The sequence below is a fragment of the Helicoverpa zea genome, chromosome 13 (genome assembly GCF_022581195.2).
Source record: "Helicoverpa zea isolate HzStark_Cry1AcR chromosome 13, ilHelZeax1.1, whole genome shotgun sequence".
In the NCBI taxonomy this organism is placed as follows: Eukaryota; Metazoa; Arthropoda; class Insecta; order Lepidoptera; family Noctuidae; genus Helicoverpa; species Helicoverpa zea.
Window position 1 is genome coordinate 10,703,020 of NC_061464.1, and position 17,197 is coordinate 10,720,216.

General features: G+C 35.1%; 1 protein-coding gene across 1 annotated transcript in view; it reads left to right on the forward strand.

The window, feature by feature from the left end:
• Positions 1-17,197, forward strand: part of LOC124635563 — a 180,430-nt gene that overhangs the window by 69,655 nt on the left and 93,578 nt on the right. The gene's annotated exons all lie outside the window — the stretch shown is intronic.

Sequence of the window (17,197 nt, forward strand, 5' to 3'; positions counted from 1 at the left end):
CAGATATTGGAAGTAAAGTAAGAAGCGCACCTGTATTTTTTATATATTTGTTTGCAAACACAGCCAAACTCTCACACCCTAAAAGCCTTTAAAAAAGAAACACATCGACCATTCACTATTTATTAAAGCCTATGACTGCTTGCCGCGTAAAATGGAACGTGACTTTTCAAACATACCGGTCAAAAACTCACCAATCCTGAACTAACAGGGGAATTTCCAGAAAAATCCTTGCATGAAACGAAAAAAAAACTAGAAAAAAAAATGTCACACGAAATATCAGGGAAAAATCAGGCGCTACCGTATGAATAGTTCTTCAGGCTGCCGAAGTGTCATTGAGAGCGAATGAGACCCATCCAATTCGAAAATGAACTGTATTCTGTTCGCGATAGGGTTGGTTTTTGTATGGTGATGGCAACTAATTATCACGACCGTCTGGCTTGAAAGAAAGAAGTGGAAGAAGCCAGTGAAATCATGCGCGACGATAACCTATAATTATAAGGAGACGATTAGTGGAGGGCTTCTTTAGTGATGTGCTAGTGATCATATCGATTTCATGATTTTAATTAATTGTTGGTGTTGATGAATTAATTATAACTGAATAATGACTCAAAAGTTGCTCGTATTAGAAAAAATCTAAAAATTTGAGACATTCATATTTCATTCATAGTTCATTAATATATGAACTGCTAAAGAAACTTAAATATACTATTTTAAGTTACTTTTTAAATCAAACTATTTACTATATTAAAAGTGTTAAAACTAATTTTCATTAAACACAATTAAACATTTTGACAATCAACCTAATTTTACATTTTTTCTACGTCAATATCGTAGTGTTGTTCTTTTTTCTTCACTCAAAATTATCATAAAATCTATCGATATAACCATGAGTGACGTGCTCTATCGATGCTCTATTGAACGGCCACTGACGAAGCTTGCTACATGAATACAAGTAGTACTATTGTAGCCCCGCTCTATTGATCTGGAACTTTGATTTCTATGATCTATTCAGAAGTTATTATGTTATTATATTTCAGTCTTCGGTATTTTGCAAGAAGTTCTTGGTATGGAGTATATGGGTTCAAATGATAATTGATTTGTATTGTCTTTATGAAGGTTGATAGATAAAGGTATTTTAGACTTTGCTCCTCCTATTAATACATGTCTCAACATGTTACAGCAGACAAAGTTAAATATTATATTTGTGATATTTGTTACTACGTAACCCCTTGTCATCACCTATAAAACAAATAAGAATTGTCTTGAAGGGCAGGCGGACAACAAAAGGATCCAAGAAGTGTTCTGTTTTTCAGAACACAGACTGGAGAACAGAAAGTTTTTGATATGATGTCTAATTTTAGAGTCAGAACTCTAGTCTAGAGTCAAATCCAATACTATCAGTTCCAACCTAGTTTCAAAACACTTCATTTCCATTCGCCATCTCGTTTCAAGCAACATTGTACGAATTTAGCTTTTAGAACAACAAATTAATTTCGACTGGCAAGACCAAATTGGCAGCCGAAAAGCGAATGCAAGATAAACTGCCGTTTGCAGTCAAACTTCGAATGTCGATTGGCAGGATTGTTCTAGAATTCTCAGGCTGTGTCCAGACTGGGCTTTCTCTTCTACGCCAATGACTGTGTTTAGGATGGCACGTTAAACTGTAGGTCCCAGCTGTCAGTGAACATCTTCGGCAGTCGTTACGGGTAGTCAGAAGCCAATAAGTCTGACAACCAGTCTTACCAAGGGGTATTGGGTAGCTCAGGTAATTGGGTTGAGGAGGTCAGATAGGGCAGTCGCTCCTTTTAAAACTGGTGCTCAGCTAAATCCAGTGAGAATGGAAGCCAACCCCGACATGGTTGGGAAAAGGCTCGGAAGATGATGATGTACAGACTAGGCGTTCTGTCTACTTGTAGTAACAGCCTATAAAAGAAACGATAGTTTAGTTAGACCTACAGTCAGAGGGTATTTGAGCAATGTGTATTCAAGTGCAAGTCTGGGTGTTCCATAGAACCATTATCTAAAGAACGGCCAAAAACACCAGTTTGTTGTATGAGGTTCCCCTGAAATATTTATTATTTTCAAGTTTTAAGTATTTTATTGTATCAATTTACCTTTTAAGTACGGAACCCTAAACATTATGTCACCTAGACAGACTAGACTAGTCTGTAGGTAGGTAGCTTTAGATGAAGTCTGTTGCTTATTAGTTGCATTAGCAATAGATTCTCTGGTTATTGGTGGAAACAGAATTAATTTTGTTTCGTTGGTTGTTGTTGACCGTTTAATGGCAACTGAAAAAAAAGTACGTTTTGTATTGACACACTGAGATAGACAATTTAATAGGTATTTTCATTTTACCGTGTCAAATAATTCTTTGAACTCTATTCAAGTCGTTACCAGGAAAAACAGTAATAACCCATATTGATACAATTTTGTACATACAATTAATATCATTGTGGAACAATTCATAATCAAATGATAATGTACTGATTTGTGGTAACTGATTTTAATATGTTATGACTTAATTGTTGTGTACACAGAATTCGATAAAGGTTTGTCATTTAATAATGTTGTGGTTTTTCTGTTCAGTGTTAATGACGTAAAGTGAATTTAATATGACTGTGGATAAATTTATTTGTCGATATGTTATTTGATTCCTTTAAATATGTATAAGCAAGTCACAAGTATTTGGATCGAAAATTATATATTAATAGCAATATAAATTAGCAACAATGTGATTAATAAAGGTCATGTCTAGCTATGAAATGGACTAGGTATTTAATCAACTAAAAGCAATAATAATTTATTCTAGAACGTAGGTGTTAGTAACAATTAGATATTGACATATTAACCTTTCCCTTACAATGAAGTTTACGGAATAATGTAGTTAGTAATTAATTATAGTTTACCTTCAAACGAAGGGTTGAACTGGGCCATAAATTGTTCACAGTCCCAGCATGGGTGCCAATAAGCTTATTGGCGCCCACCGTGGGACCTAAGTTGTAAGTGAAACCATTAATCATAGTAAACCATTACTTTGAATTAGTTGATACAACAAACCCTGCCAAATAGTTGACCTTATTATGACTCCTTTATCGAACTTTTTGATAACATTGAAAAAGTTCCTCTATTGTTCAGATTTCGTTTGTGTTGGGTGACAGATATTAATTGACATACACCTGCATAATTAGTCTGGTAAGTTTATTTTATTTTATGTTTATCGTATTGACTGTAGTTTCAAAATTTGCAGATCTATTTTTGGTATCCCCAAGACTTATCCTTATCCCCAAATCCCCAAATCCTTATCCCCAGACTTATCCTATTCATAACTATTTCAACAAACATCAAAATACCTATACATCACTCAAGGGATGCTAAATCCTTACTCACAAACAATATATCAAACAAACCAGCATTAATGTAATCTCAAGATAACATTATACGGCATCAATTATGACTAAACGCTAAGATACAAGATAACGTATTTACCTCACGTTATCTAATATATAAATCTGTATACACTACACAGACTTATCTGGCTTTACCTGAGAAAGCAAAGAGGATTTTCGAAATACAGAATCAAAAATTTAGATCAGAAGGCTAAATCTCTATCATTTGAACGTCTTTGGCACTCGTTATGGGTAGTCAGAAGCCTGACACCAGTCTTACCCATAGGTACTGGGTTGCTCGGTTAAATGGGTTGAGGAGGCCAAATAGGCAGTCGCTCCTTGTAAAACACTGGTACTCAGCTGCATCCAGTTAGACTGTAAGCCGACCTCAACATAGTTGGGAAAAAGCTAGGCACATGAAATCTAACGTCTTATACATAAATCTATACACTATACAGACTTATCTGGATTTACCTAAGAAAGTAAACAGCATTAGATCCCAAATTCGGAATCAGAAATCAGGTCTGAAGGTAATAATTTAGAGTGTTCTTTTACGCAAAAATTGGATTTTTGGCACTACAGAAAATAGGCCTTCGATACCTACTGATATTTGATGTTAGCTTTAAGTAAGTATTGATAAATTCAATAATGTGATGGATTTATCAAAGCTTAGATTTTGCTCAGATTCATCCTTGTCTCGAAGGTACTGTTTTCCTCGCCATTATCAAAATTGTAGCATATTGTTTTTATTTTATTTACACTTTATTGAACTTAGATACATTTTTTTAATACATATTTAGGAAAGTTGATGAACATATAACGGTCTAGATCTTATCTTTTCAACAAATCTTTTACCTATCGGTTCAGGCATTTTGATTTGTGAGCGTTGTAAATAGAGGTAAATAAACATAATTAATTTAGAATTAGCACTAAGTATGAATTATTTTTTTTTAGAGGAAACGATGGATGGCTGACCTAAATAAAGGGCGAGGACTTCGTGTATGGTCTTGTGGTAGTAATTTACTAAGCATGAAGTTACTAGACAGTGATATAGTTCTAAACAGTTAAGTTTCAGCTTTATAGTTACAAATTTCACTCTGAAGGTTCTAGATTAGAGAATAGTTAGAGCTGAGTCCATTTATCATTTTCCTGATATCCTATTTAATTTGATTCTTTATTGGAACTTAATTACTCATCATCGTCAGCCACTGTCCCATTACATTGACCCACTACTGGTATAATCCTTACGTGTAGACATCAAACTTAATACAAACCTTCTAAGTCTCTTGTCAAATAACTTTGCTGCTTTGAAGTTGACTGCGAAAGACTGCTCAACAGTAAAAATGTCTGAATGTGAACGTATTGCGCGATCTCAGAGCGGCAAACTTATATGACGAAAGCTGTATTGATTTATTCGTATATTTTGAGTATTTAAAAATGACTTGCTTCCTTGAAACCACAAAGTCATTTTGATGAAACATGTATATCCTTATACAATATACATACTTGTATATACACCTTTACCTAACTTTACGGTAAATCCGAGCTAAAAATGTCACCAATTCTTCAACTCTTCATTATTCGAACAGGAACCCAAAAAAAGCCAACTTTAAAAATTGCCCGAACTCCAAAATGCAATCTGCAGTTAGTGCATCGGATAGACATTGTAATTACGGACAAACTAATGCATCCAACTGCATTGGAACTGCGACAGTCGAGTGACATCGCCCGAGTTCAGTAACTAACCTAAATACAATATCTGTTCGTGTATTTGGTGGTTTTCCAAGCTTTTCCGTTAAGTTTTACTAAAGATTTTTTGTGTTGAATTAGTTATGAATTATGTCTCGTTTTAAATTAAAATTGGTTAACCGCGATAAAATCCGTAAAAGTAGTTTTATTTAAATGTCTAATATTCGCGTAAGTGTCAGAAATCAATATGAAATCAATATTGTATTATAATAATGCCGGGACACTTTTTCACACACGGTCGGTTAGCCCCATGGTAAGTTATTAATTAACTTGTGTTATGCGTCAACACAACTGATAAACTACATATAGCTACATATATACATATTTATAAATACATATTATAACACCCAGACCACGGCCATCAAGCATACTCATCACACAAATGTCGACCGAACCGGGAATCGAACCCGAGACCTCAGGTTCGGCAGTCCGGCACGGTGACCATTGCGTCATCGAGGTCGTCAATTATAGTTATATAGTCTGGTACTGTTTTTCTTTATCATTCTTAAACGTTCAAACAAATTCCACGAATATTCCTTTATTCTCTGCTACTAGACATAACATCTAATGTGACTAATTAACCAAAAGAGCAAATATATCAACTATAATTTTAGTTTCAAGACATCATTTTTGGTTCTAGCAAATTCTGCGCCTCTGTTCTAACTAATTCTTTGTTTAACTGCTAAGATCCCTACAATATATTGCCAATATAAAAGCCTACAAAAATATATTATCCGCAGTTTGTCTTCTATCAGTATAAGGCGCAAAGGTCATCGTCTATTCAACCTATTTTCCCGAGCCTATTAACCTGCTGTAATTGGCCTACTAAGCCCAAAACAAGATAGAATATTCAGGTACACACACTAACATAACCCACACGCTTAAATATTACTTTGTAGTATGTGTGTGGTGTGTTATTGGGAATTATCATAGTGTTGTTTTGTCTAGTAAACTACTTTCGCGCCTTCTTTAGTTTTTTTGCACGCTTTTATTAGGTCGTCATATAACTATGTAATGTAGATGTGTATGGAAGTTAAAAAAAAAACTATTTTCCAAGAATCGTAGTCTCATGATAATTTTGATGGTAGTTTTCTATGATAATGAGGTGGCAATTAATAAGGTATGGTGTTTGTGTATTTCTCTTTTATTTCGATAGCCAATTAGTGATTTCGAAAAAATCTGAAAAATTTTACAAGCTTAATATTAAACAGATTTCTGATAATTTTTAAAAATAAATAAATTGATAAGACGGCAAATATAACAGTATGGAAGATGAAGCAAATAAAATTGAAAGTAAGGCAGGTGATAACAATAAAAAAAATGTGAATATAACACCTATAGGGATGCTGAGAAACCGACTGATAGGTCAGATTAAATCTGCTTTTTGAGTTCTAAAGGCTAGAAAATTTAAACAAGACGGTAATAATAGCGTAACGGGATACAATAGCTGTTTAGTTTGGTATTCAAACTATGGCCCAGTGGGTTCAACTCAAGATATTAGTTTCGTAAACTTTGCCGTCATTGGTCACCACCAGTTGATGGGGTAAGACACATAGCTTTCAGTTTAAATTGCAAACGTACTTTGTGTGTAAAATGGGGGATAACTACTTATTTGATTATTTTGAAACTTTTAAAGCTATTTATATAAATAATGTAATCAACAATGACAATGTAGCTTGCAATTAATGTCGTCTTTGTCTATCTTAAAATTAAAAAGAGAAAACATAGGTACTATTCTATTCAATTTTGGTATCTTTTACTGCATATTTCGTTATGTATCATAAATATATGACATTTTAAAAACTAGTTGCAAAGAGTACTTAACCATGCCATATAAAATTGGTAAACTACTTTCAGAGTGTGCCACACTAAAACAACCGATATCTATTTTTTGTTCTCATTCGCGAAAATAATCATGGAAAAGTCATGGTGGCCTAGTGGGTAAGAAACTAACCTCTCAAATATGAGGGCGTGGGTTCGAGTCCACGTCAGGCAAGTACCAATGCATCTTTTGTAAGTTTGTATGTACTTTCTAAGTTTATCTTAGACACCAATGACTGTGTTTCGGACGGCACGTTAAACTGTAGGTCGAGGCTGTCATAATCAACAAAAAATTTCCACCAGAGTAAAAACTACACAGACATTCTACAACAGAACGAACCTTGAAACTAAATAGTTCTTCAAGTTTCACTAACAGAACAAACATTGACATCATCGTCGTACAATTTTCCCCAGCCACCCGTGCATGAGACGTGTACGTCTGTTAATATTTACGCACCGCCAACAGAGGGGAGTTCAAAACAACAGAAGAGACATGACGCCGTTTTAGAAGCATCTCACACTGAACGTAATCACGTACTTGTACAAGTAGGTATTTAAGTGAAACGAAAGAAAAAATTAAAATTGGTGCAAAAATATTTCATCATCAGTCTTTTGTTTATAGTGATCCACTGCAATAATTTATAACTCTTATAGGACTCTTATAATACAGATAAGAAATGGGGTAATCGCCACTCTTGGTCAAGGCGATTTTGGACTTCTAAGTTCAGGTATCCTCAATATGGGCTACGGGATTGTTCGAAAGGGTTAGGCGGCCCTGGTACATAAAAGGCCTACGACGGAACACGATGGTTTTTAGTCAGTAAGAGTCTGACACTCCCTCACCGCTGCGAACCCACAGCGGGATCATTTGATGATTTTTGACGTCGTTAAAAGAAATATATTCAATCACCTGTATTTAATTCAAAATGTACTAAAAAATTACATATATGTACATTAGTAAAGTTATATTAATACTTGCTTTACGTGGAATAGAACCCACATACTTGTGTTTGAAAGACTGTCTGCTAGTCTATCGTGCCCCCCTAAAAACGGCGCCACACATTAGCACTCCAATCATTGACGTGGAAAATGAACCTTAAGGTACTTCTAAGCGCGTGGTAGTGTGAGACACCTCATATTCAGCAAACACGTCATCGCATCTTCACGGCTATGTACTCTAAGAGTACCCGCACACTGAAAACTTTTAGTCGGCCGATAGTTTGTTTGGGCTCATAAATCAGTATGAAGATGAATAGTAGTACGCACATTACGAAGATCAAGTATTATAGACTGAAAACTTTGATTGGAATCAAGATTTACTTTAAAGAGAGATAAGGTTAAGCAAAGCTTGACGCAGTCGGTGCGTAGATGGGCGACCATCTTGTCATAACGTGTTCTTCCGTGTTTCAAAAGCACGATAAATTATAGGTCCCAGCTAACATTTGAACACCTTTGGCAGTCGAGACGGGTAGTCCGAAGCCAGTAAGTCTGACAACCAGTCCACCCAATACCTATAGTATTTAGTTGCCTGGGTAACTGGGTTGAGGACGTCAGACAGGCAGTTGCTCCTTGTAAAACATCCTGTTAGACTGGAAGCCGACCCCCAACATAGTTCGGAAAAGACTACGCAGATGATGATTTACTTTTAAAACTGCGAACCATCTTCGTCAACTGTCGGCCGACTGTTTAGTCTTCTGTCTGCAGCTTCTAAGACTAGCAGAGATGCTGCTAGTGTGGTTAATTGGCACGTCTCTAGTTAAGCTCGCGTTTGTAGCGAATGTTTTCAGTGTGAACTTTCGTTTGGTGTCTAACTTGAACCCGGCGGCGTTTTTTGTGTTGACTTGTCGCGAAATGGTCATAGCCTTTGGGTTTAACGAAGCGTGCTCTTTGAAAAGTTTTGATCAGTGAGATAAATAAATAAAAGATATCATTATTTATTCTGCTAATAGTTTTATAGTGAAGTGTATTACCTATAATACCTAATTATAATACTAGTTGTTTCCCGCAGTTGTATCCGCGTCAAGTGGATACATCTTTTCATTCGATTAACAGCCCATGGGCTGTTAACGTAACCACGACTATTCCCGGGTGACATTTCCCAAATAAGGAAGTTTCGGGGCTTTGAGAATATAAACAATAATAAAGGTGCAAACATATCCTACAAACATCAAATAAAGCATTTAAAAGTTAACACCTACTTATTTTAAAATCACTTGAAACTTTCATCATACTTACAGAACACTTAAAAGAATATTCTACCCAAGCATTATTTACATAAAAATTACGAAACTAACAACACACACACACATAAATGAATACACCTAATAATGATTTAACAAGCGCCACGAAGTTTGGAATATTAACAAAGTTTCGAGTAAGCACGTAAGTACCTACAGGCTTTGTTTTAAATGAATCAGCGGGGATAAAATTTATGAAATTATTTAGGGATGGAGTCGACTTAAGTAGGATTTATGAATGGGATGCAGATGAAAGAGTTAATTAAATAACTGTACTTAACGCGGTCATTTTGTTGATGGGTGACCGCTCACAATTCGTATAGAAGTTTTAGAAGGTCTTTATGAGTAAAAGTCTAAAAGACTGACAAACAAATCAATTTATAAGGAATACTCCTTATTGGGGCTGATGATTGTTCAAAAGAGAAACCGCGACTCTGGTACACAAAGGGCTTTAGAAGTAACAAGTGAATTCCACCAGCAGTTTTACTTGCATCCCGTGGGAACTACTATAAGAACTCAGATAAAAAGTAGCCTCTCTCGATAAATGAGCTAACACTGAAGGAATTACCTCATTCACTGAATCAATAGGTATTAGTATTTTTACCCATCATAAATAAAACAAAAAATCTGCCGGTCAAGCAATTGCACCCTTCTCCGATCCACTATACCTTTTATTCAATTAAATATTTACACGACTTACATTTCATCATAAGATCCACATCTACTATATTACTCGTATATTAAGACAAGTCCCTGCAGTAAGCAATCTATAGTTTGCACAACCATTTCTATATTTGTCATGACATGTTTGCTGACGATATTGGCCCTTCAGACAGAATTTCAAATAGAAGGGACATATCAAATTATTGGACATTGAGACTGGACAAATATTAATAATTGACATGAGAAGAGAAGGGTTGGATTAAGTATCCTTTGAGTGTCATGTAAGAGGCTTACATTAACACAGTCTATTTGATCACCTTTTTACAAAAAATTGTTTGACTGTAGCACCGCAGCTCTTAAATGGATGAACCGATTTGGATGCGCTTTTTTCAAATTAAGAGCTGTTTGGTCACTGGTTCTTAGTTACGTTTCATCACAAAAGGCTCAGTCGTTTTAAAGTTATTGCCTTTTTTGGCAGCAGTTACAGGAATCTTATTTATTTAATTATTTAACCATTTATGTACACAGTAAACACACACGAAAGAAGAAGAAATAACATAAAATAGTACATAGGTACTGCTTATTTCTAAAGAAATCTCTTTACCCGACCCGTAGTAGGAGAGTTAACTGGTATGGGTGTCTTAGTCACAAGATGGCAGGTAAATAACTTGTTTGAATTGGTATTAGGGTATTACCAATATCTATCATCTCCTTTACGCACAGCACGGGTGCTGCATTACACTTTTTTTATCGACGTAAAATCATCAAATGACCCCTCCCGCTGTGGGTTAGCAGCGGTGAGGGAGTGTCAGACTCTTACTGACTAAAATCGTCGTGTTCCGTCATAGGCCTTTTATGTACCAGGGCCGCGGTATCTCTTTCGAACAACCCGCAGGTGCTGCATTACACTATGGTCAGTTAGTTGAAAGCTGTCAATGGTAAGACGTCGTGCATAGCAAGCGAGCCGATATTCACTTCATTTACATCTACCATCTACCGTTCGAAATGCTTGGTATTATTTAATAGAGAGTACATTAATGGAAAGTCCAAAAGTAATTTATTAACAATCCTACTAATATTACAAATGAGGGCTGTCATTGAACATCCTTTACAGTCGTTACGGGTAGTCAGAAGCCAGTAAGTGTGACGCCAGTCTAACCAAGGGGTGGTAACTGGGTTGAGGAGGTCAGATAGGCAGTCGCTCCTTGTAAAGCACTGGTACTCAGCTGAATCGGGTTAGACTGGAAGCCGAGCTCAACATAGTTGGAAAAAGGCTTGGAGGATGATGATAATATTACAAATGACGGTAACTGATTCTGACTGTTTCTCCTTACGTCAAAACTCTATCAAAACTCGTCAAAACTTTGTCCAGATGCTGGAAATAGTTCCCACGGGAACATGGGTAGAATTGCGAGGTATAGATCTATATAGTAGAGCACTTAAAATTGTCTCCAAAAAGTCAAAAAACAGGAATTTTGATTCCAAAAAACGAGGACAGAAAAGAATGCTAACCAGAATTTTTCACAGAACAACGAGTGTAAACTAGTGTTGTGGGGTAAACATTAACAGAGAGGATAGGAGGAGGGGGATAGTCAAAACTGGGTGCAGAACTATCTGCCAAAAAAACTAACGTGGATAGTACAAACGTTACTTAGTTTACTTCAGTTTTATGATTGTTATAGTAAAGTTTATTTTTTTACGTTTGTTTATTCGCTAATGTACGAGTGATGGTTGAACTTTTATTGTGTATATTTTTAATTTTCCATGAAAATATAAAGTGATTGATACAATTATGGACACAGCCAGATAGAAAAGAGGAAGGCGTTCTGTGTAAGTTAGTACTCATGTTATCGACTTAGTTGTTTTTTCATGAACCTAGTTTCTAAGTTCTTTGTGCCGTGTCTACACTCTTGACAAGAAACATCGAATTTAATATTGATTGAGTAACAAATACTTTATCCAAATCAAGGAATTTTATAGTCGTATGCTAGACGATTCCCGTTTCTATCGCGATCCTAGAGAACTACTTCTCTACTACTTACTAGGGATATATTTATCTACATTTACGTAGCTTTCTCATAAGAGAAGAATTTAAAAAATCAGTTCAATAGATCTAGAGATTACTGGATTATAGAGACCCCATAAAGTCACAAAAATTAAACTAACGGACTAAATACACTCAAAAAATATTACACAAAAAAACTAAATTAAAACAACTGCAATCCAGAATTCTAGAACATTCCAAAAAGAATTCCATTTCATGTAGCAAACGATGCACATAACTGCAGTCAGTCCGATGAAACCAGCGAATATATCTAACCGACCCCACCCTGTATATCCTTGTTCTAAACTGTACAGAATCATCATCATCCAAGCAAAAATGAACCTTATCTACATTGGCATTTACGACCTTCTGTCAACATAATCTAAAGTAAACTTATACGATTTTGCACTTTTGACCAACTAGAGGGTCATTGTCGATAAGGTTCTTTTTCCTTTGGCACGTTGCATATGCCATTGTAAAGCGTTCGTTGCAAGCAATAACTTACGTTTTATCTAAACCAACTGTTGGTGCCTTTTCAATTGCTCTGTTTCTTTTCGTTGCTTGGTAATTATGTGTTGGTTTAAAGTTTGGTTTTAGGTATGTCTGAGTTTTTATAGGTTAATTTAGTTTAAAAAGTAGGTCACCATTTTCTTTTCCTATGTTATTGATTTATCTCTCTCATGATCAACTAACCAACCCTTAACCCTTGTTATAAATGCGAAAGTTGCTATGTGTGTCTTCTGTCCCTCTTTCACGCCAAAACTACTGAACCGAATTAAATGTTTTGTACCTAAATAACCCAGAGTCTGAGAAAGAACATATAAGCTACTTTCTATCCAGATGCGCGAAGTATATCCCTTAGGTCGCGGGCAGAACCACAGGATATGTGAGTATTACCTATTAAATAATGTAAGAAAAAAACCAGATAACTGAACTGTATTTTTACAATAAACTGACACATTTTCCCACAGTCCCACTTTGCCTACATATTTGAACCACAGCTATAAGCGGATCAGTTACTAACCGAATCCAATATTAACAGTTTGCGGCTTAACTTATAAAGCTATAATTAATTACTATGAAGTAATTGCTGCTACTCATACGACCACAATACAAAGCTATCTGATACATGATTGGGTCGTTTTGTTTGCGAAATAAAGGTATTTTTTGGTCCAGTGTTCTTCAATAGAGTAACTATAAGTACATCGTTATTGCCAGCCTTTGTATCGTCCCACTGCTGGGCTGCGGCCTCCTCTCACACAGAGAAGGATTGAGCGTTAATCACCACGCTTAATCAATGCGGGTTGGTGATTTCAGACCTTATAGCCTACATGTTATAAGTACCTATGTATCGGGTGTGTCGTTCATAATCACATTAAATTCTATCACATGTACTTCATGATATTCTATAGCGAATTGTAAAAAAAATAACATAATCCATTCAGTGGTTTAGCCACAGTACTCATTTTTCGTTTTCATAATTTACAACATCATGTGTAAAGCAGAGATAAAGTTAGGAGTATCGAATGTTTTGATCAGTTGACAGCTGTCAGTTTTCAAGGGAGAAATTCAGCTGTTTGTAATGACTGACTTCTATATGGTGTTCTAATTTTCGCACATTTTTATTCTATTTATTTTGTTTGAAAAATGCATTTTTTTATTTTCACGTATTTTTCTTTTTTCTTGGTGTTAATCGACATATATTAACCAGTATATTAACACATTTCATTTAATGTGATTATGAACGACACACCCGATATAGGTGTTCATTTCGCAAAAGTGGGTGAGAAATACTAGTGTACATGCGTATTGTCTACACACATGAAAAATGTTAAAGATGAAAAATATATATCTGTTTTAAAAATCTTCTCCTGAAACGATACGGCCACCTTTTATTTGTAACAGCTTAAAAGTAATTAAAACAATTGTGATTCATTATTCCGAATTTAAATACTTATTTGCGTAATTCGCTTGTTATAAAAAATCAAATAAACAAAGTTAAATACACGCACGTATTTAAATGTTCTTCCTTTTTATTTAAAAATCAACTTTATTTATTTTTCCATAAGGTCGTAAATTGAATGAGCAGGTTAAACATTTTCAATCCACAAGTGAAGAATCTTCACTCATTTTAAATTGGCTTATCCAATTATAGATTGCAAATAACATTGTTTTTAAATACTCGCAGAGTGCCACTTAATTTTCAGCCTTAATGTATTGACACAGAGTTTAAATTTAAATGTGTGAACTATTTAATGATAATTTAACTCGTCATAGTATTTTTTATTCGTAATAGCTGATGACAGAATAATTATATTGCCTATCTAGTATTATATTAAGAGTTTGTTTGAACGCGATAATTTTAGGAACCAAAGGACCTATTAAAAAAAAATGGTACCAAGTTTTCGAAGTTAAATTAAACCAATAACAACAAAATATTTATTCCTTACATTGTAAAGTTATTATCGAACAGACATACAAAGCGATGTCTGTTATTGAAATCGAGATATCGGATAAAATACCTTTTGTAAAACACCCGAAATGGTTTCGATTAAAATATCAATTAGTTGTTGATGGGCTGAGTTTTAATGAGATTACTATATTATATTTATTTTCAGCTTATCTGAACTGTTTGCTTATTGTTCGAGTTTTTATTTAACAGTGTTCTGTTTTAAATAAGTAGGTGTATGTATTTTTATTGTGATAAGGTATTTTAAGGTTGCTTTGGATTTTTTTACAGTTTTAAGTGGTTTTTACATTGTGTTGTACGAGTATACTCATTTCTTCTTTTTGTTAAGTAGACTGCAGGATTAATTACATCCCCAGCGGGGCCCAGTAGGGCCAAGGCCTGCCGGGGGTGCGGGATTGTTCGAAAGAGTTATCGTGGCGCTGGTACATAAAAGGCCTACGACGGAACACAACGGTTTTTAGTCAGTACTAGTCTGACACACCTTCACCGCTGCTAACCCACAGCGGGAGCGGTCATTTGATGGTTTTTGACATCGTTAAAAAAAAGGTTTGATTGCATGAGAAGGCCTAGTGTAAGAGTTGTCTTAAATCCGCTTGACAGCTTCTGAGGTGCAATTACAACAATGACTACTACTGAGTAGACGCTTTACGTGCTCTCCCAGGCACGTGGACGTAACGCCTCGAACTTCCAGACTTTGGGCTGCTTTGTGAAAGTTTCTAAAACCTACAAAGCTATTTCGGACCCACCCAGGACTCGAACCACCGTGTAGTGCAGTCGTACTCACTTTATACTATTCATTGTGTATGATGATTTTTAGCATTACTTAATTAGTTGTGTTGTGCAAAATGAAAAACAAAAATAAATGAAAAATTACTTCAAAGGACTCTGGCAACCATATAAATTATTATTATTCAACTAAGTAAACTTGCAAGTCACTAATCAAAGGAGATAGTGTACAAGAAAATAAACTAGAAATCTCTTCAAGATGACAGAACAAAAATAAAGTTATTTTCATTTTGAAATAATTTCAGTCTAGCCTGAAACCTCATTGTAAATACAAATTAGTACTCTCAAGACTTCATGACAGTTTCAATTTCGTTTCAAAACTAGCCGTTTTCCGCGGTCTTACCCGGGTCCCGTGGGAACTACTGGGGCCCGATTCTCCTAATTTTACTTAAGCGACATACGATTCACGTTCGACTCGATTCGACTGAGATCCAATCCCGACTCGATTACGATTGAAGCGTATGTGGCATTCCGCTATTTTTTCTTTGAATTAAACGTTTTTATCCTTTTATGTCATTCAATAATGAATCATTTTGTCTACAAATGAGTTACGATTGCAAAATGATTGTACAGCGTTTGCTGTATGTATAGATGTGTACCGTATAGACCAAAATCACCAAAATAGCAGACCAATCGCACACCAATCAAATGTCAATGGAATACGATTGGTCTTTTGTTAGTAGTAGAATGCCCGATATGGTTAAAACTGCTATTGCGATCATATTGCGATTCGATTTCTATTCGATTTTGACATTATTAACTTAGGAGAATCGGGGCCCTGTTCGTACCGAGATTACTAGAGAAGAGTGCAGCATTCCAACAGTTTTAAATATTTTTAGATCAGTTGACAAGTTTCGGAGCTTTCAGGGAACAAACAAACAAACAAAAAATGTTTCCTCTGTATTATATTAGTACCTATAGATAAGCACAATGTTTATTCAACATATTTTATTTGAAACCGCCAAGAAATTCGTGTTGGTGAATTTAAAGACTTTTTGGCGAGATCTACAGTAATTATTTAGCTGGTTCTTTGGACATAATAGACTTTGACTAAGGATAGCTTGAAGTCTAACCACATACGCCATGAATTAAAGTACTAGTTTACAGAAACTGACTACCTTTATCTGATGTTCACAAAAAGTTGTCAGTTGGTGGATGCTACTAAATTCAGGGGAGAATACGTAGTGACAAATGTCCGTCTGAAATATATAATTGATATCTAATATTAGCACTCTTCATAATGAAAAGAGGATTCTGGTTATGTTTGAGGTTATAACTAATTAAACGCATTTTAAGAAAATAGCAGTACTTTTATTACGATTTTTATATAAATATTAACCTACTTTGTCAATTAGCCTATATTAGTCTTACTTTTGTTATTAGTTTTATTTATTTATAGTTAACAATTGCTACCCAGAAGCTTCATGGAAAATACCAGTCTCCTTTTCCTCAATATGGAAAATTGAGTACCTCTTAACAAGCAGCTTATAACTACTTAACTAACAGGGCTAAATATAGACACCATCCAGAAGGTACTTAACATGTGCTAGAAACATTTGTAAAATGAAAGGTACAGACTTGTATCTCGAGATTGCTATAAAGCCTTATATCTTTAGTACCGCTATTCAGATTTAGATGTAATTTGGCAAAGAGCTTCTTCAAAAAGGATTCAGGAAGTTTATTCCGTAAAAGTTTTAATACACGTTGTCGCTCAGGGGTTTAATGCATTTTGAGCATGAACGCTGCGGTTTGCGGTTTCACTATAAAATGTATGAAAAAATATAGCTATTTGTGGCGTTTTTGAGGCAGGACTGCGGTGTTTTGTAATTCATCCGTCATTGATCAAAAGTTTTGCAATTCTGACAATGTTACAAGGCATTGATTCCCTCTCTTTTAATAACACACGCTCAATGTTCAATATTTGTTAACCTATTTATTTTCCATATTATACACATGTTTACAATTCATTATAAATTTTATGTTATGTTCGATATTGGTTAAAGAAAAAGTCGTGGTGGCCTAGTGGGCAAAGAACCAA